Below are 22,818 nucleotides of genomic sequence, written 5' to 3' on the forward strand. Positions count from 1 at the left end.
CGACCTAGTCTGTTCAGGACTACATGTTTACCGATCCATTTGCCCTAACATTTTTAGTAGCAGGCCTGGCAAGCTGGTAGCAGCAATTGCATTTGTTATTACATACACACCAAAATCTTCCAGCAAGCGGAAAAACTTATTGAAATATAAATATATATCCAAAACCATTTAAACATCAGATGTGGAAATCGGATGATTTTTGACGTCTTATTACGTATGATTTTTTAACAATATTGTCCTTACCGGTTTACTTTATACCTTACCATTATTATTATAAAATAATTGTTTTCTCTGTTATTAAACATAGTTTAGTGAAGAACTTTGTGTAGTAAATATTTTATTTCTTTCGATGGAGTTAACAATAATTGAAATTTGTAAAACTGAAATGGATATAAATCTAGCTAAAATTTTCAATTATTTTGAACTAATCGACCGTTAACTGATTCAGTATTTTTTATTTTCAGAAAATAAGGACTTAAATAAGATTTCTATAAATTTAATAAAAAAGCAAGAAATAAGTCAGAATTCTATTAAGGCTAGGATAAAATAAAAAAAATAAAAATAAATGGAAACGATTTGATGAATTTTTGCTAAGTAAATAGTTTTCCATAAGTAGACTACAATATTTCAGTCATTTAAACAACCAGTTTAGTTTTTCTACCATGCATTTTGTATTTACAAGCACATACAATGAAAAATATCTTTACTGTGCGCATGTTATAACATTTATGTCAGGATATTTTTTATGCAAAGTTCTGATATAGTAGAATTACTACCAAAAATATTCACTTTACATTAAAATAGTACATAATATAAACGAAATATATCTATATAGCCAATTAACTTATCCATGAGAAAATAGAAAAAATGGATTCATTACATGTTTAACAGCTGATTTTCGAAATCGAAGGTTTGAGGTTAAACTCCTAGTAAAATTTAATTGCTTTTGTATAGATTTGAATACTAGACAGTGGTTACCGGTGTATTTTGGTGGTTGGAGTTCAACTAACCACACGCCTCAGGAATAGTTGGCCTAAGTCTATTCAAGACTACACCTCATTTACTCGTACATGTCACATAGATCATCCTCATCTCATTGGGCTGTAGGGATTGGTAATTGTTCACTAGTTGAACAGATTATAACGAATACAGTAGGAAAAAAAATAAATAAAAGAATAATAGTTGATTTAAAGCTTATTTTTTTCTTAATTAAATAAAATCAGTACTCACAACAGAAAAACAGGCCTGTTTCTAGATATTAATAAAGGAAAAAACTTGATTTTTATGAAGTCGACATCGTAGATCAAAAATTTTATAATGAAAAGAATATACTTTAGAAAGATACATTTTAATATATTTCTTTTAGTATCTGAATTTCAGTCTAGAGTAAGGAAGGGATAAATTTATAAAGGGATATTTAGGTTGTTAAATAATTTTATAATTTAATAATTTATAAATGGAAATTATATAAAGAAGTTCTTAATATAATTTCCATGTCCATCGTTGTAGTTATGCACATTCAATTTATTTCAGAAGGATAAATTAAATAATTTTTTTTGCAAACTAGGAAAATGTTTACAATAAAAACTTTTATATTGGAAAAACCTTTCGTTGTGTTACTTCTTAAGATTAAAATAACTAATTACCACCCTACTAGTAGCTTAATAAGTAAACTTTTAAACTTTATTTTTTTTAAATAACTTTAAATTTTTTTATAGTATGACAACCTACTGAATGTAGAGACTACAAAAAAGAATAATTTTAGTAACAATTCTTTTGTCGTTACTTTTTCATTTCCCTAATCTGTACAAAATGTTTATAAAAGCCTTGACTTTTTCTTTCGTTCAAAAAGCAAAGCTTAATCATAAAAAGTACTTAACTTACAAACTCACAGATAACATTTTACTCTATAAGCAATTAATTCTTCCACATTGAAGAAGACGGGAGGTGAGTTATCTGAAGGAGGTATATTTTATTTTATTTCGAACACACAATTTACAGAATAGAATTTCGTTTTACTACTTTTAAAAACGAAAACAGCCAGCCTCCATGTTGCAAGTGGTAGCGTCTCGGCCTTTCATCCGGAGGTCCCGGATTCGAATTCCAGTCAGGCATGGCATATTCACAACCTACAAAAATTGTCATTCATTTCATCCTCTAAAGTAATACCTAACGGTGGTCCCAGAGGTTAAAAAAAATGTATTAGCAGATAAAATGTACGTCTTATATGCAGAGCTTAATAAACATTATAATGTTGTAGGTGATTCTTTTTTCATTTGATGGACGTTAGACAAAGATAGTATAAGTCTGATCCCGCTACCTATATTTTGTAAATACAGTGCGCTACACTACAGCGCTCTATATTCTTTGCTGCTAATGGAACGAAAGAGCATCACCTTTGAGAAGCAACCTTCTAAGCACTCTGCATCTCTTACGCACTACCAATCAATTACTTTTATCAAGATATTTGACGCAACTTTCTGAAATTTTACCTTGATGCTTGTATTTTCACCATTAGTCTGTTACATTCAATTTAATAATTTCGACTAACATGGAATAAACGTAGTAATATTCAAATGTTTTCAATTTTATATTGTATAAAACATGTGGTATCTAGAGTCTAATATTTTATTGTTAAGTGAATTCAAATTATAGTATTAAACAATTAGCAACATCTTGACAGAAAAAATATACTAGTAGCTTAATAGAATAAATTGCTTTTTTATCGAATTAAAATTTAAAAAAAAATCATTAGTAAACATTTTTATAGAAATGAATATAAAAAAAGATTTAAGAATAAAACACTTTTTGGAGGTGACATAGTTAGAAAGAATAAATGTATTTCCATTTAGACGTGATATCATATTACTTCCTTGTACAAAGTTAATGAAGTATTGCGATTATGAAAAATTTCAGTTTTCAGATTTCAACGGAAATATCCATTTTTAATAGTTTCGGCGTCTGTACGTACGTACGTATGTAAGGATGTATATTGCATAAATCAAAAACATTTAGTCCTAGGATCCTGAAATGTTGGATTTAGGACTGTTGTAACATCTAGTTATGCATCTCCTCTTTTAATTGCAATCGACTGGACCAAAAGGGTCCAAAAAAGCCAAAAATTCAAAACATTTGGACTTTTTCACTTTGGAGCTTTTTCTTAACTGTATTAATAAGTCCTCATTGAGAGCTTTTCAACGATATATCATAAGTGGTTATTTTCATTGGTTCCATTGTTATAGCCAAATAAAATTTTAATTAATGAAATATTTGGATCTTATAAGGAAAAGGCAGATCGGTTCAAATTCGACTTAATCTCCTTTTTTAAACTTTTTTTTATTTAGATATATTGATTTATTAATAATTATTAACCTCTGATTGTAAAAAGATTTTTACAATAAATAATAACTCAATAATAACAATAAAAAAAATATGAAAAACATCAGAAGTTATTAATGAAATAAAATTTTATGTACTTTTCAATTTAAAAAAATGCGTATATGTAATTTTTTAGGCGTACAAGGAAGTCATGTAGTGTCCACACTAGATTTTTCAAATTAGTTTTATTATGAAAATAAATAGCATAATAGAAAAGTCACTATTTCTACTCAGAAATATATTGAAGAGTGATAATATTTACAGAGAAAGAAATGCCATTTTATTCATATTAATATTTAATTTTTTTTTTTTAATTCTCCGTCGTGTCTTTGCTGACCTAATTTGCACTGAAAAAACTGAGATTCCATCTAAATACGGGGCTTTATTTTTTTCTATCAAAACTGCAAATTACCTGACATACCTATGCCTCTTTAATTTCCAGAGATAAAACATCAGATCGAAAAGCAGCAGATTCTTCTAGGACTCGTAGATGATACTAGATTTTATTAGTTACAGAATCAGCCGGTAATAAATCATTCAATAGAATATTTAAAATCTTATCTACATTAGAAACATCACCCGTCGAGAGAGCCGACAAGAAACAGTTTCTGACTCTTATGCCTCAAAACTCTGTACACAACATCCCAAAGATCCTTTTTTTCTTGCTCTCTAACAAAAGAACACCAAGAATCTTTTTTTGATGTCTTGCCCAAATGAAAATATTAAGTACTCTGCCTTTCTTCGGTAGCCATCTACTCAAACCGCTCGCCGTTCAGGATCACTCTCCCACTGAACAGCTCTCCTGAGACGGTTGACGAACATTTCAACAACGTCAACTGCCTAGTCCACCAAGGGGCAATCTTCTATCGACCCGAAATACGGAGAATTGAATTCTCAACGTCATCGATGAAAGCCAGAGAAAATATTTCTGCCAGGTCTTCCAAATTAGTATCATCCAGACTCCCTTCTAAGACATGGATTTTAGTAAGGAGAATGTTAACAAATTTAAGCCAATCAATTGACCTAATTTGTTAATTTAGGCCCTACTCAACAGGAAAACCACATCTATAAATGTCTCAAAACTCCCTAACCAACTCAAAGATAATTAATCGATGATCACTATAACAATCATCGACATCAGACCAAGGGTCAACCCTAATAGGAATAATCCTAAAAACAGTAATATCAATATTCTTTCCAGCAAACAATTTCCTTCAATTTACCATTTCAGCATATGTCGGTGACACTTCAACAAATTCTGTGACTTCTGTGCAATTAGAATTGTGGCAGTACAAGATATACGGTTTACATTTGAATAACACTTTGACTCAGAAAACTACAGGATTTATAAAGGAAAACCCGCTAAACGTAGGCTAAACGTAGGATCCAAACAGTTTGGTACAGGTTTTGTGGTTCACAATTCAGTCACAGATTTTGCTATTGACTTTATCTCATTATTGGAAAGAATCTCATCGCTATCAGTAAAATCAGAGAACAAGGCGTACACACTGATTAATGTGCACGCACCAACAAACGACTATAACAGAAAAAACCCGCAGGTGATGGAAAACTTCTCGGAACTTTGGGAAGAAACCACGAACAAGATTCTCAAACATCACATCAAGTCTCTACTTGGTGACTTTAACTGGCAATTAGGGAAAGAGAAGGAATAAAGGAAAATCACAGGATCATACACTGCCCACAACAGGTCCAATAGGAATGGGGAACGTCTCATAAACTTCTGTTATAACGTCAATCTCAATGTTATGTCAACGCAATACCTGATACACACACATACACTAAAGACGTGGAAATCGCCCAATAAAACGCTCGGAGTATTCCAGATTGACCACATTGTTATTTCCAGGAAAAACGTCAGAGAAGTGCTCAATGTAAAAACAACGAAAGGATTCCTCGACTCTGACCACCACCTACTCCAAATCAAGGTCAAATTTCAGCCCAGTAGAAAATGGACAAGAACAATTCAGATTTTTCGTACTGACTCCGAATAACAGCAACAGAAATCTCAACAAGGAGAAGATAACTGATGAACTCCACACGTGTGGATACCACGAATTGGTCTAAACTCGCTGAGAAATTGAATGAAACCACAAAATTAAGCCAACTTTTGAGAAAGAGAAAACACAGGTGGTGGAACATCTAGTGTGATCAAGCTGTCAAGGATAGGATTAGAGCCTGCAATAATTGCAACAATTTTAAACAACAGGAAAAAGGCAAGAATTTGTAGAGATAAGAAAAACATTCTCCAAAATTATTCGGCAAGAAAAACACTATCATTCATACACTGTCCACACTGGTATACTTGTAACGTACTCTTTAGTCATTGTTACCACATGCTTACTGATATCGATGTTATCACTACTTCACCAAACACGGTGTCACAGAACTACTGACTCTTTAGCTGATCCCTGGCAGTATTCATATCCTTTGGCCGGCAGAAAAAGTACTCGACTTGTCCTTTAATTATTGAGGCGTAAAAATGTTCATTGTTCACGCTTACGTTTTCCTATAAGTTCTTATTTAGGTACGGTAATCCTTCTGATCGAACAACAGCTTTTGAAGGTGCCATTATCTGAATTACAAAAAGCAATTTGTTAAACGAATCCTTATTCTTAATAAAAGAATCCCTTTTAGTTCTTTCCAGATTTTTCTTTTAATTATTATTTTCTTTTTGTTACCCTGATCCGTAATATTGATACTTTTACAATATGTATATATATATATATATATATATATATATACTGCTTAGTTTAATTATGGAACTTTTTATTGGTTTAATTGATATGATTATGTACTTGAACTACAAAAATGTATAGAATATTATTTTATTTGAATGCTAATATAAACTAATTATTATTATCTATTTTTTTATGTATTCATTTATTTTCATTTTTATTAATATTAACACTAAAGGTTAGTTCCTGGACCATGGTTTGTATTAAACATAATTTCTGATATAAATGTAAATACTTGGTATTTAATAGTAGTAGAATAATTATTGCAATTGCAAAATATATTTTTTATCCGTGGCATGCAATGACGAAAATAATATTTTACGTTTTCAATGTAGTCTTGTCTTCTATTTTAATGATAAATTGTAATTTACGGTGTAAAAGCCTAACAAGCTGCTTATATTTCATCAGTTGATCTGGGGTTAAATACCACAATACAGATTTGTTTTTTTTTCAACACTCATTCTGTAAATTTTACAACAAATAAAAATATATTTCTGTATTTTCTACAATTCAATGTTTAATTTTCAATTAAATTAATGTTGAACTTTTTTTGTAATTCTCACTTGACTGTTTTGAAAAAAAAATACCTAATTTTTAACGATTAATTTTTTTCAAAAAACTCGGGTTCAAATTATTACTTTTTATTAATTCTTCTCTTTTTGGTGAATATTTTGTATTCAGCTATATATTAATTTAATTTTCAAGGTATTTTGCTGTGATATACGAAAATAAATGCAGCGGATGGCTAAAATTTAGGAATTTAGACTGATAATTCACCACAGAGTCCTAAATTTATTTTATCTTTTTCATAATATATTATAAAAATATAAATAAATAAAAAATTATCTTCGGATAGATTTGCCTCTTGTCTGAACAGATTGTCTAACCACAACTCTTTTGTAGACAAAATCTTAATGTTTGTTGTCTGGTTAAAATAACAACTTAATATAATTGGCTCCGATTCTCAGTAGTAAGATTGGAAAATATTTATATTTTCTCTTATAGAGCCATCTGTATTTTTATCGATTGACTAATTTAAAAATTATGTATCCTTTCACATTATTGCTAAATTAAACGTCAAGTATTATGTTCCTCTACATTCTTAATTATTATTAGAATGAGTAGAATTAGCTACTTACTATTCAATCATTTTTAATCTTTTTAATTTCTAATGGCCAAGTATTTTTTTTATTAATAGTTATATAAATCTTACTTATTTTTAGAAAATTGACTAATATTAGCTATCAGTTGTATTTAATTACAAAAATATAAAATCTTAAAGTATTGTTTAATTAAGAGATTTAAATCGGGTTTTGCAGAGGTTTACCTCTTGTCTTCCCGTGTGGTTGGGAAGATAAATAATTCAAGACACGCCGGTCCAGTTATATTAACGCTAATGTCTCCTCCTTACCACTCCCAGCAACACTCTTTGACACCAGCTGCTTTTAGAATGTAAAAGGTATCTCAACACATCCGCATTATAAAAAAAAACATTAAATTGCAGTTGAATTATTTATTTAGTTGTCAACAATTACTCTTTATGAGAGTACAATTTTTAGTTCAAATCCTGAGAAAAATATTGTGCGTCATACCAAATTCAACAGGGTTATTGCCAGGCTAGAATTACTCATACCTCTTAAGTTTTATTTTAAAATATAATTTTTATTGATTTTATTATACTAAATTCTGTGTCTGTGCTTATAAGTATTATTTTTATTAGGTAATTATTATTTTAATAACACTGAAGAATAAAAAAGAATATATTTTTGTCTCCGGAAAATGTATTGAACATGGTCTTGCAAAATTCTTCATTAATTCTAGTTTGATATGTAAGGGAGGTAAATACACATTTTTGGGATTAGAGAATGGGTCATGTTACACTTTCTTCTGTTCAAGAATGAGTGATTCGTGTTTAGTCCATTCTTTTCTAATGAAATTGTTTTTTTCTGTCCCTACTAACCCATTCATACAAAATACAACAGTGCTTTGTGTAACCAAGCGGCAGACCAAGAATAAGGGAAATTACTTTCAAATTACCACAAATATTCCATTCATAAACTGCATATTGAAGCTTTTTCAACAAATATTTTAAGTTATCATCTACTTCTTTCATACTAGCACAGGGAGCCACAAGTACTAATGGGAATTTATTGCCATTATGCAGAAGCACAGCTTTTTAACTAACTTTAGAGGAATCGGTGAACAAGCGCCATTCTGTTGGGTTATGTTCATTACAAAGTGTCTCTACAGAAAAGAAATGTCATTAAAAAACACTAAGAATTTTCTTCAGAAAAATAGTCTTTAAATTCAAAATAACGATTACGACAAGTATATATATCGTTTTATTCTTTTGAAGAAGATTCCATTATTTTAACCGGGAAGCAAGCATTTCAGACTGTTTTTTTGGATAACATTAAACTTCGTATGAGGTCGTTAAGATTTTTTTTATTCAGAAAATGAGGCTCACATGAACTGTCTTGTTCAAAGGTAGTATCACTAGAATCCGTTTCTTTGCTTTCTTACTTTCATCAGACTCTGAGCTGTCTTCATCTAATTCCACATGCTCTGGAGGCTTTTTAGAAGTTGACGGGGTGCGCCTACCCATTTTAGCAAATATATGACAAGTTAGCGGTTAGGACACTTAAGCTGATGGTGTATGGGACCACGCCTAGTCGGCTCACGCTGTTAGGTAAGCTCTAGAAGCTATGTTAAGATAGTGGTCGCTAAACTGTTCGAGGCTTAGTTGCCGTTTGTGGCACAAACATTCGGTCTTATGCTTTAGGGCGACCGAATGGCGTGGTGGCGGGAGAAATGCCAAGCAAACCAAATGTTCTGGAGGCTTTGGTATGAGAAATTCTTGTGTTCCCGCCAAATAATAGGAATAGCAAGTGGCATGTGGCGTGTGCCATTTTTCCATGCAGTGAGAAGACTAAAACACGGTAAACAACAGATATGTGGAGCCCAGGCCCTTGTTTGGTTCCCGACTATACTCCCAAAAGAATGATAACACTTTTTTATTAATTGAGTTAGGTGTCGCCTTTGGATCTTGAGCGTCACTTCCCTTCATACATAACAAAAATTGTTAGTATCATTTAAATTTTCGTAATTTAATTATTCTGAAAAACAAAATAATTTGTACTGTAAAAATAACAAATATTCAATAAAATTAAAGCGATGAATAATGAATGCCATAGTTCAAAATCATAAAAACCTCTTGGTTTGGATAGTTACAGTTGTATAAATGAAAAATATGAAAGCCAGTTAGACAACAATGAAGATTTTTGACATCTTGTGGTACAAGGAGTATTAAGAATAAACTGGCAGGCAAGTAAAATTTAAAATGACCTTCGTCAATGGTTAAAGGGTGCTCGAGAAAAGAAATTGCTGGATTAACTTTTACAAAAGACTAATATAATAAGATTTCTAAAAGTAAATTGATATGCTAATAAAACAAAGTTGAAAGGGTGAAAATGATAAGAAAGATAAAGATTAGATTACAAAACAAACAATAAAGAAAGAGGCCGTTCTTTATGTTGGGATGAAAAGATTGACAAAGAACAATTAATTAAGAACAACTAGATATAGTCAAGAACAATTTAAGATAACCAGCCCTTGATCATCGGCAAATCGTAGTTTATAATAAAAATAATCTTATCTCATTAGCAGATCATATTGCAAAATAAAATAATAATCATTAATCACTAAACATTTATTAATGTAAAATAAGATAGAAATGATATATTTTATAGTCACCACCAGAAATTTGGTATATTTTAAACATTTTAAAATACGAAATTAAATCATGAATCCAAAGCCGAAAAACAAAAATTTAGAAAATTATAGAAAAAGAAGAAGAAAATTAAGATTGATTTATACCAGTGATTCCGAAACTATGCGCCGCGGGGAGCCGTGGCCTCTTCACAGTGGCGGGGCGAAATATTGTGAAAGCTTCATGATTAATTAAACTAAGACGTTTATAATGATTAATTTAATGATACTAAAGTAAAAAAATAATGAAGATACACGAGTTTTATTTATTTTTATCTCTTACTTAAGAGTAGTTATACTTTTAGTTAGCGTAGGGCGCCATGGAAAAATTTTAATTGAAAGAGGGCTCCGCGACTCAGAAAAGTTTGGGAAGCACTGATAATGCAGTACTACTGTAATACAGTAACTAGTGATGGGAACTACTAAAGAGTAGTCCCCATCATTCAGTAACTTATACTAAATGCATATATTTTTTGTTAAATGCGTGTATTGCTGTGAGATGTGTAAAATAATGTGGAAGATGTTCGTACGATTGTGTTAAATAATTTAACACATTTAAATTTAATTAAACAATTGTGTTATAATATTTAAATAATAATAATAAACAATTATGAATCTAACTAGTTTTGGTACCAAATTGGAAACATGTAATTGAAACGGATATAAGTAAATTAGTTTCATGGTTCAAATGTCAAAATATCTAAGAACATGTGTGTATATATATATATATATATATATATATATATATATATATATATATATATACATAAAACAACAGGTCATGAGTAATTCATAATCAACGCCTAGGAAAACATACTGAAGATAAATTAATAAAAATTTGTATACACGTTCTAATGGTCTTATGGTCTAATTGCACATACAAAGAAAGGATATTTTTAAATTCCGAGTTAAAATCGAGTGACAATGAAATTTACTATTTTGTTAATTTCTCGGTAACACATGAAGATATCAACTTGATTTTTGGTGTGTGAAATGTTCATGTGAATATGTATAAAACCAACTTCTAGATTTTTCAAAATTCGACTTTGAAACGCGTGAAGTAAAGTAAAAAACTTGAACAACGATTACAAATTTTTCCCATTTCCGACTCTACTAAACGAGATGTTCAGTAGATTTGGGCTTGCAAATATTCTACATGTAAATATTTAAAAAGCAGTTTCAGGTTTTCTTAAATTTTGATTTTTTAAGGAGTTCGATGCTGTACAGTGTGGCAGCTCAACGAACACAGCCACTAACATTGTTATACTGTATGTGTGACGCTTCTGGCTGCAACTACCTCCAGTTACTTAACTAAAAAAATAATGAGAAACGAAGTACCAAGGACAGGAAACCACATATAATTAATATTTTTAAGGTGGAGAACGACTTTTCATTTTGAAATCCGTATTTTACAGATCACTCAAAGTTTCGGGTTCTGTACTGAAACACTACTGCTCAGAAGAATTTAGAATATGTATTTATAATGATATTTTTTATAAATTGAACAGGTTTTAATTCCTATTCATCATTATTATTCTCACAAGCCTTAATTCAATGAGCACAGGTGAGTTCAGGAAGTTGAGTCCTCTGGCTAGAGGAAAGGGTAAGCTTAGTTCACCCTATTCTGCTAAGTATCCCCTGCCCACGACGGGAAACGCAAGTAACCATATAACGTGGGTTAAGCCGTGACGGTGATGCTAGTAAATCTATAAACGTAAAGAATTATTACTTAATATTTTCAGTTTAAAAAATCTCTTAATATAAACAAAGCATGAAAAGTATTGTAATAATCTTAATCATGCTTCGTTTGTTCGGAAAAAAGTTCCAATAAGTTATTCAATTCATCCCCGAATTGTACATTCCTCTTCTGTACGAAAAGTTTAGTTTTTATTGGTTCAAGTTTAATGCTAAACTTACGTTCTGTATTCTATCGGTAAATACTACCGTCTACTAAAAGTATAGTAAATTTATAATAGATGGTACTTTATTCATTCCATAAAGAAGATTGCATTTCTTTATTAATAACATTAAGCGAGCTGTGTATACAAACTTTTGAAATATAGATAGTATTCTTTATAAAAATGTTTCCGCAAAGAGACATTTTTATCTATTTGTTATTTAAAAACTTCGAAACCAATTTAAATTACTTTTTCACTTTTAGAAAACTATTTTTTGGCAAGATTGAAAGACTAAACGACTTCTAAAAATATATTTAAAAAACAAACAATACCATAATTATTTTCCAAGACTAAACCAAGACTACCACTACGTAGGCTAAGGACACAAATATTTAATAAAAGAAAATTCATAAAGGTACTCATAAGCAAAGGAAAATGTTCAGTACAGCGGAATATAAGATGAAATAAATAAAAATACAAGGTTTTAAAGCCTATCATAAAAATAAAAGAAGAATAGAAGAAGAGAATAGAAGAAGGGGAAAAAACCTTATCACTCAAAACCTCTATCACTTAAACCATACAACTACAACAATAGTTTAGTAGTTCAAATGTCAACTCTTAAATATCTAAAAGTCATTTGTAGTAGTAAATAAAATTGAGCTTCCATCTTATTTAAGGAAGAGGAAAAAATGCAAGTTGTCTTAAATTAAAATTCTGTCATCGTCGAACAGCTTTCAAAGACTTGTACAAATTGTCTATTTCAGTCACGTCGTCATTTATGCACCACCAGTTCTGTGTGCTACTCTGAGTTTTGCTGCAAATTTTCATAAGTTACATAATCAATGAGATTGTAACGAACCGTTAAAAAAGGTATACGAACCATTATGACCAATTACATGACGAATAAAAATTTTATCATCACCGTAAGTCATAATAAATTGTTTTAATCTGATGTGACCCAAACGCAATGAGCACAGGAGGTCTTCTTCAAGGCAAGTGACCTTTTCTGATTCCTTATATATTCTATATAATGTTTCGTGATTTATTTTGAATAACAGAAAGCCACCTTATTTACCGCCGCATTTCTCTAGCACGACATTTTACATTATATATTATATTTAATAAATTATTTTTTTTTAATATGAAAATCAAATGTAATAAACGCGTTATAAATATAAACACAGTTTTCTTAGAAATAAACTGAAATAAAAAAGACTTGCAGAAAACGATTGAAAAGTTGAAGAAAGATGATTGGAAACAGGTGAAAAACTCACAAATATTTTGGTGATTAAAAACGGAGAGATGAGAAAAAGGTACAAGAAAAAGTGTGAAAACAGTTAACGCTAACAAAAACAACAAGGAAGCCTGTTATTCACATGCGGTATTTTCTGTTTCATTTTCTTTCATTGTCTCTCATTATTAATCGTTGTAGGTTGCAATTTAATGAAAAACAAAAAATATTCTCCCGCTTCTTAATGGAAGAATTAAAGAAACGAGTAATAATAATAATTCCAACGCCTATAACAAAATGAGTAATTAGTGGAAGGTGATACATCATATCACTGTGACTTGAAAACATTTCTGCATGATGTAACCAAATTAAATATATATTACAGATATTTTACTTCAAAGGAGCTGCTGAACACAAAAGGAAATTTAAAAAAAATTAGTTGCTTTCATTAAAAATTAATAATTAATATGCATATTCCTGTTTCATTAAAAAAATTAATAATTAATTTGCATATTCCTGTTAATTAGTGTTTAACATAATCAGTATTCAGGCTAAAGTTTATAAATTATTTTATTAAAATATTATTGATAAAGCACATATTTCAATACCATCTAAATATTACAGTTAATGAAGCAACCAAAGTAATTAAAAAATTAATTTGAACATATTTATTTCAAAACAATTAGAATAAAAAAAATAGAAATTAATGAAACTTAGTTAGTCTTTCTGATTTTTGGTCAAATTGTGAACCGACTACAAAGTTTTTCAAATATTTTCAGGAATTTTTTAAATAATTTTGACGAATTATAATTTTATAACTTGAACGTTAACGTAATACTCAATATTCATATAAGAAATAAACGTAATACGCTTTGGTCATATTATTTCTAAACGATTATCAATCTCGGATTACAATGAGTTTCTGGTTTAGTTAATTATTAAATGACATATTTTTTCATTATTTATAATTTTACACATAATTCATTTCATTCATCCTATAATTACTACACTAACCCCTGAATTATTACTGTACCAGAAACACTTTTTCCATTACAGTGTTTTATAATTATGCGTAAAAATTCAGTTCAACTTAAAAAATAAAATAATTTTAGATGACAGTTATTTAAAATAGTATTAATCACTATTTTAAGTTAATTGTTATGTTTTTAAAGATTAAAAAATTACCAAGTATAATAATAATTATTCTAACTGAGCAACTACGTTAATTATGAATGTAAATAATATTTCTGTAATTATAATCTATCGTAAATGTATTATTTTAAAATAAATATTCATTAACGATATGTTGATAAAATTCATAGCTTCTTTCTCTGATTCCCCACCAACATATATTTACATTATTACAACCACTATCAACACAGACACACACACACACACACACACACACACACACACACACACACACACACACACTCACGATGTGAGCAAAAAGTAATGTTTTATTCACTAATATTTTTCACTGTAGTTAGCTCCTTCATACGCGGTAAAATAGGTACATAGTTTCTATCCCATTCTTCCTCGGGGTGTATGTTGGTGTAAATTTTAAATTCAATGTATACATTAAAAATATTTGTAATCGATAAGAATATTACAATTCTAATTATATTACGACATCCATTATCGGATGGCACAATAATCGATCAATTATTCCTGAATATGGATATTCCTGGATTTGGACGTTGTTGAGTAGCATAAATTTATTTACGAATAATGATAAAAAGGTTTGTGTAAATAACCAGATTTTCAAATTTTACTCCTTTAAAATATTTATGGTTTAAGTGGTTCGATAATCAACTTTTATAAAAACAGGGGAAATCTTACTTTTCTTATTTGTAGTTGTTTCTTGGGCCTTGTCTGCAATTGATTGTTAATATTAATTCAGTAAACTTCATAGTGGAAATATAATATTATTTCTTATATACCTTTTATATGGCTATTGAATCAATTAGCATCCGGTTGTGTATGCTGTAGTAAGAGTAGTAGAAACTTTTTCTTTTTCCTGTTTAGCCTCCGGTAACTACCGTTTAGATAATACTTCAGAGGATGAATGAGGATGATATGTATGAGTGTAAATGAAGTGTAGTCTTGTACAATCTCAGTTCGACCATTTCTGAGATGTGTGGTTAATTGAAACCCAACCACCAAAGAACACCGGTATCCACGATCTAGTATTCAAGTCCGTGTAAAAATAATTGACTTTACTAGGACTTGAACGCTGGAATTCTCGACTTCCAAATCGGCTGATTCGGGAAGACGCGTTCACCACTAGACCAACCCGGTGGCTTGAGTAGAAACTAGCTTTCTATCAGTGCACGTTACGTTTTATCAATTCTACATAAATGGCTGAATCTATTAGTTTTGGTAAGGATCAAATCTGAATTTACTGATAAATTAAAACATCATGCAAAAATTTTATAGATATGAACTAAAACAGTCATTTTACATAGGAATAAATATTATATATATATATATATATATATATATATATATATATATATATATATATATTTACGAGTAGAGTAACGATAGAAATGGTTGAAATGAAATAATTATAGAGTATAAGTAGAAAAATTACTAATTAAAACTTTAATTATTTATTCAAATGTTATCAGTAAATTTTTAACTCATTAACCGTGTAATTATAAATCTGCTGACAATAAAGAATAATAAATACAATTGTATCAAATAAATAAATTTAATAATGTTATACATTTTTTATCAATAAAATGAACACATTTACGCTTTATATTCAACAAAAATTGTAGTTACATATGTAATTTATACCCATTTTTTGTAGTATTATAGAAGATTGAAAACCTTTTTTATTTATGTAAGAAAAATACTATGTGTAAAACAACAGAAAAAAATTTTTTTTTATTATAACTACACAGCAACTTTACAATCTCTTCAGCGAGATAATTGAACAAAAAGTAAATAACATGTACTTGAACTAACATTAAGTTGCCACAGACGCAGCAGCTTGGAACTTAATGAGATAGAAGAGCACTCCGTACGGCCAGACCATAAAGTCACCTAATTGAAACGATAAGGCGAACCAAGAATAGTATTCAACAATCTTGAAAAATCACTGATCATTTTATTTAATAAATTGATCGCCAAATAATTTGGTGCCAATCCAAACGATTTTGATACCGTAGGCTCACCAGAGAGATCGCCTGCCGAACGGTTAACAACTTAAGATCATTATATATAAGGCTACAAAGGGACTGCAACGATCATCAAGAACGCTCCCCACCCTACAGAGGCGTACTGGATCGTGGGCGAGGACTGACAGAGAAAAGGCCGATCTGTTTGCTTCACACCTAGAGGTATCGTTCCGACCCCAAGATGCTGAGGGCCCCGGTGATGTGGGTGTTGGCATCGGACTTCCTTGAGAGCCCGATGCCAATCAGCTTCCCGATTAAACCGATCTCTGCAAGGGAGATACTGAAATTAGTCAACCAAGGAAGACGATTAAGGAAGGCCTCAGGCTTTGACTTAGTGACGTACAAAATGTTTGTGCGTCACCCCTTAAACGCTACCCCTTAAACATGCTACCCCTCAAGTACAGCAGGAATTCGTTTAACGCTGTTCTGCGGACGTCTTACTTCCCAGCGGAATGGAAGGTGTCGCAGGTGGTGATGATTTTGAAGCCCGGGAAGCCTGCACAGGAAGTTTCTTCTTACAGACCGATTAGCCTGTTACCGGTCTTATCTAAATTGTTAGAGAAGCTACTACTGCAAAAGCTTAGGCCAGTGTTGGAGAGTAAAGGGATAATTCTGGACCATCAGTTTGGGTTCAGGTGTGGTCTTTCCACAATCGAACAATCCCATAGAGTCATCACAGTCATCAGTGGGTGTCTGGAGGAGCAGAAATTCTGCTCGGCGGCGTTCTTGGACGTGCAACAGGCCTTTGATAAGGTATGGACTTGCTGTACAAGTTAAAGTTACAACTTCCTCAACCCTACTTCCTAGTCTTGCGGAATTATATTGAGGGGCGTTTTTCTCAGATGAAATGTAATGACGAATTTTCAAGGTTATTTGAGATTGGATCGGGTGTCCCACAGGGCTCTGTACTGGGCCCTGTATTGTATTCCATATTCGCTACGGACATTCCGGTCCTAGATGATTGCATCGTCGCCACGTTCGCTGATGACACTGCTATATTGGCCGTTAATTACCACTTCGATAGTGTTTTGATTCCGCAAACGGAGACTGTGCGGTATCTGGGACTTCACCTGGATCGGTGTTTGACCTAGAAGTGTCACGTGAGGATGAAGAGAAAACAGCTAAACGCAAGGTACAGGGAACTTTATTGGCTGTTACGGAGGAACTCAGGCCTCACGTTATCAAACAAGATCTTAATTTACAAGACTATCCTGCCCCCAATCTGGACGTACGGTGTGGAATTATGGGGAACGGCTAGTAATGTGGAAATTAAACAACGATTTCAGAACAAAGTAACGAAGGTAATTGCCGAAGCTCCGTGGTTCACGCAGAATGGTGAGATTCAGGATTATCTGGAGCTCCCATCGGTTCGTGAGATTGCAGAACAGCGCAGTGTCAAGTACCTGCAGAGGCTTGAGATCATGTAAACCATTTTGCAATTAATCTACTCGATAACAGCAGAGACGTCCGACGGTTGAAACGAACCCATGTACTCGATTTAGGGTCTGCGTAAAGTTTGGGAACTAACACCGTCAAGTTTAGTGGTGTATCTAATTTCTTGTTACTTCTCTTTCTTTTTCTTTCTTATTTGTTATTAATGTTTGTTTTGTGGACTATATGTTGCTTAAATTGTAGGTTTGTGATTTATGACTGAGCTTGAAATTTCATATTTGACTTTAAGTTTGCTTGCATCTGTTTATTGTGTTTTATTTATTTTGGAGGTTCCTTAAGGAACTTCTTATCACATGCTTTTGTCAGGAAATTTACCTACGACTCCACAGGAGAGCCGATTGTAATTATAATTGTTAATGAGCAAAATTTATATATAAGGCTATTACTTAAGGATATGTTGAGCATTTTTCGCAGTGTTCTGGTTTAGTGGCGTTCAAGTATGTCAATACTGGAATTGCACTCTGCACCCACAATTCATGCCCGTAAGTCCAAACAGGCTTCAAAACGGATTTATAAATCAATAATTTGCTTTCTGCTGAAAGCCGAGATCTATGTCGTATCAGCCAGTACATGTGTTTAAAATTGAGATCCAACTCTTTCCGCTTAGAAGTGATATGTTTCGCCCAAGAAAATTGTTGATCAAGATGAAAACCCAAATATTTACAGTCTTGAGATCTCGGAATCGGAACATTGAAGTGTTCTTTAAGAAGGATAAAGGTAACGTGCTTTGATTTTCTTTCGTTTATTTTAATTTTCCTACACGTAAGCCACGATTCGAGGAGAGTGATATAATCTTGAATAAATCGAGACCCAGTGATCGGATTTTCGTGGACAGCATGAATTGAAATATCGAAAAAACTTTGCAACTGTGGAACCTGCCGTAATTGGCAAGTCAGCCGTAAACAGAACATACAAGATGGGTCCGAGAACGCTTCCTTGAGGTACCCTTGATTGTACAAGGAACAAATCCGTCAAAACTTTTTCTATGGCTAACTTGAAAGCACCTGCATTCTAGGTAAGATTTTAGTACCACATAGAAAACATGCAGTAAAACTTTTATCAGTTTGTAGAGCATGCGGTAAAACTTTTATCAGTTTGTAGAGCATGCGGTAAAACTTTTATCAGTTTACAGACCAACCATACATGCTAAACCTTGTCAAAAGCCTGACTGACGTCGAGGAAAACCGCTGAAAAGTACTTTCTCGTTTAAAGCATGATTTATAACGTTAAAATTCTTGTTAATAGTATAATTGATAATTTTTTATTAAATTAAAAAAAAGTATATTCCTCTATATGTAAATCACTAAGTTTATGAGTCGATTAATTTATTGGGCTCTTAACAGTAGCCCAGTAGTTTACAATAGTTTACTCAATTAAAAACCTAGTAACAGTCAGTTTTATAATTAATATCGTCTACGTAATCTACCTTTATTTCTTGAAATCTGCATTTATAATAGATTATCTAACAAGATTTAATAGTTAAACTACACCAATTATTCATTTCTGAAATTATGAAATCGTGTACATGCTGATATAGTCGGGAAGCAATTTTTCATTTCTTATAATTCTATATTACATTAAAAAATACGTTAATAAATTATTTTTTCTTTTTAAATTAACTAATTTGCTTTCTTTAAATATTTGCAACAGCAGCTATCCACGGCTTCTCACGCGGATTTGACGTGCTCGTTGACTGCTCTGGGTGCTACTTAAAGTTCAGACTGCGAGGTTTTTGTAGCCTAACACTAAGTTATTGAGATCGACAATGAAGTGGAAAACAGGTTGAGAAGGAGATAACAGATAAAATGATAACTCTCTCTCACAAAAGGGTAAAGAAGAAAACAGTTATACACAAATTTTCCGATTTGCTTTTTAATAATCTCAGAACTAAGAATGTTAAGAGCCAGACAAGTTACACATTGTTCCAAATTTTATGGGGATTTAAAAAACTATCTCCACTTTAAAAAATTCTTCACTCTTTTTGTCATACTTTTAAAAACCATCACAGCTGTCCATTAAAATTTTGCTTTATAGGGTGGAAAAGGTGTCTAGGGGTACTTTTTCAAAATTAAAAGTAAATAGTTATTTTCTTCCCCTTTGGAACTGTTAGTGTGCAAAATTTCATCACGAGTAGAATAAAGCTATAGATTTGTACAGTAGATGAACACACACACACACACACATTCTTCTTTAAATATATATATATATATATATATATATATATATACATATACATATATAAAAAGATTAAATATGATCAAATGAAATAGTCGTATACCATGGATTTTATGAGTATTTTATAATCGTTCAATTATGTAGGCTATAATATTATTTATAATAGTAAATATGTAAGCACATTTTATATACAAAAATAATAATTAAATAGTTTTAAGAGAAATATATTGAAGTACAAGGAATATAAGAAAGAAATAATTTACTTTTTATTTTAATAATTGTTTTGATATATAGCTGATTGGATAAAGTTACACAATGATAAAAACTCAAAATTCCTCAACACAGACATTTAGCGAAATATAGATGAAAAATCATTAACATGAATGAATAGGTCTGTACTAAATATAAACCGCAGCACTAACAGCCAAATAAAAGATCATTACTTGAAAAAAAAAGATAAAAATCAAAATTTTGTATTAGGAAAACATCCTTTTTTTAATTACTACGTTAATACTCTTCTGAAAAAAGAAATTTATGACCTGACCTAGATTTAATCACATAAATTAATACGTGGTTATGAAATTCAAACAAATGTTTTATGGGTTGGCATATGATACAGGAACGATATTTAAAAGTATTATGTAACTGATTTGTTATAAGTACGTTTATAAAAGAATCTATATTTGAGAAAGAATTTTTTGGCGGTTAAGTATGCCCTCCAAACGCCTTTTAATATTTTTCACAATTAACAATAATTAAAATTTATAAAACTGTGGTAAGGCTTGTTTTTACATAAAATCCTCGTTGTATGAAATATGTGAATTTATTGCCGGAAATGAAATATTCTGTAGAGATGGAGAAAAGCTGAGCTGGTTAGAGAATATAAAGGAAGACGTGTAAGAAGAAACAGGAATTAGAAAAATTTTATGGTGAACTCGGCAAACTCGTTCAAATCATAATGTGAGATTCCAGTAAGCCGATCATCTACATATAACAGAGGAAAATCAAGTAGTAACGAGAAGTAATAGATCTGTGGAAAGTCTTTGGAGAAAAATGAGTTTGATGGTTAAATAGGAAGGTTTCCGCTTCCTTTAAGTTGGGATCTCAGGAAAGAACATTGTTGAAGTAGCCACTTTTGTAACTCCAAAAGTTTATGTTAAATTAATATTAGTTAGTAGTTATTTATAAATAATATAATAATAATTATGTAATAATAATAATAACTGTATTTTTTTCAGCACTTATCAGTGCACTAGCTAAATTGTCTTTCTTTCAGTGACTCACAACAGCATTTTAAAGTCTTGATGAAAAAATTAAGAATCAATCAATCTATCTCCATCTTTCTCTTTTGGCATCATTTTACGTATTTATTTACTTGTTAGACGTCTGAAGTACTTTTAAAGGTACTAGCTATAACGCAAAGAATCAATCAATCTGCTCTTCTCTATTGAGTGCGAGCGCGCAAACACACACATACAGAAGAAATCGTCTCTTTCTTTCGTTAGAATTCTAGCTTAATCTTCAATACCCCATATTTAAATAATAATAAATATAATGCTAAATAATATATAAAGTATTAATCAAAGAATTCAAATTAATAAATGAATAGCAGATTTAGTCGTATCGATTTTCTTGTTTGAGATATAAAAAATGGTGATGGTTAGACGTAGATGTGTTCTGCTCTTTTGTCTTTTCTTTCTCCAATTTTTTTTTAAATTTCAAAAAATCTTGCTTACACTAAAATTATATGTAGAAACATATAATTGTATTATTGGTAAACAAGTCAAAGAGGTTATTATTTTATAAACAGAATTTTTAAGTGTTTAATTCAACTACTAAATATTAGAAAAAAGTAAAATTGAAGTATAATAAAATTTAACGTAAGAAACTGGGTATCATAGCTGAACCCGCCGGGTTGGTCTAGTGGTGAAAGCGTCTTCCAACATCAGCTGATTTGGAAGTCGAGAGTTCCAGATTTCAAGTCCTACTAAAGTCAGTTATTTTTACACGGATTTGAAAACTAGATCGTGGATACCGGTATTCTTTGGTGGTTGTGTTTTCAATTAACCACACATCTCAAGAATGGTCGAACTGAGACCGTACTCTAGACTACACTTCATTTAGACTCATACATATCATCCTCATTCATCCTCTGAAGTATTAACTAAAAGGTAATTACCGGAGGCTAAACAGGAGAAGAAAGAAAAGAGTATCATAGCTATGCCGGAAAATAAATTAAGAAAATCAGTCAAAAAATGGAGTATGTGTTTTTTGCGTTTCTCGAGTTTTCATAAATTAGTAAGCTCAAAAAGAAAAATGGGAGTAATGTATTATGTTCCTATGTACTATGTGTGTTTCCTCTTAGAAGCTTAATAGAATTTGATTGTATAAATTGATAGTCGTAAAATTTGATACATCACTCGTTTAATTGGAGTAATTGTTTAGTAAAACATGGGAGTCAGTTTTCTTAAAATTTTTCGTGCATAACTCCATTCTGAATTAGGCTCAGTACATGCTTATATATCATTTTAAAAAACATTGAACCCAAATTCCACTCTTTCCCAAAAACAAAAAACCTATTTATTTATTGAATATTTTTTTAGCAGAATTTTTTTAAAGCTTTCTACCTGTTGTAGTAGTAGTATTCAAAAGTGCAAAATAATGTGAACTTTTAATGTAAACTACATAATTACTTTATGTTCTTAAAGTACGTAGTAGTAATGACTGAAAAGAATTGCTTTGGGGCCAATATTGGTGGTGGGGTCGCAAATCAAAATAAATTTAAAATTATAGATGTTTTAAAGTTTTTTTTTTTGGTTTATTTTGATGAATCATTATTTTTCTACTATATAAGAATAAATAACTAGTGCCAGGAAAGTATTAAACTTTGTTGCCAGCTTTTATCAAAAATTCTTTTATTTCTATAAGCATAAAATTATCAAATTAATTTTTGTACTTTTATTCCCCAGATA

General features: G+C 30.9%; 1 protein-coding gene across 2 annotated transcripts in view; it reads right to left on the reverse strand.

Annotated features, from left to right (window-relative positions):
- Positions 1–22,818, reverse strand: part of LOC142320636 (neuropeptide CCHamide-2 receptor-like) — a 126,258-nt gene that overhangs the window by 101,145 nt on the left and 2,295 nt on the right. The gene's annotated exons all lie outside the window — the stretch shown is intronic.

This window comes from Lycorma delicatula, chromosome 1 (assembly GCF_047948215.1).
Source record: "Lycorma delicatula isolate Av1 chromosome 1, ASM4794821v1, whole genome shotgun sequence".
Classification (NCBI taxonomy): domain Eukaryota; kingdom Metazoa; phylum Arthropoda; class Insecta; order Hemiptera; family Fulgoridae; genus Lycorma; species Lycorma delicatula.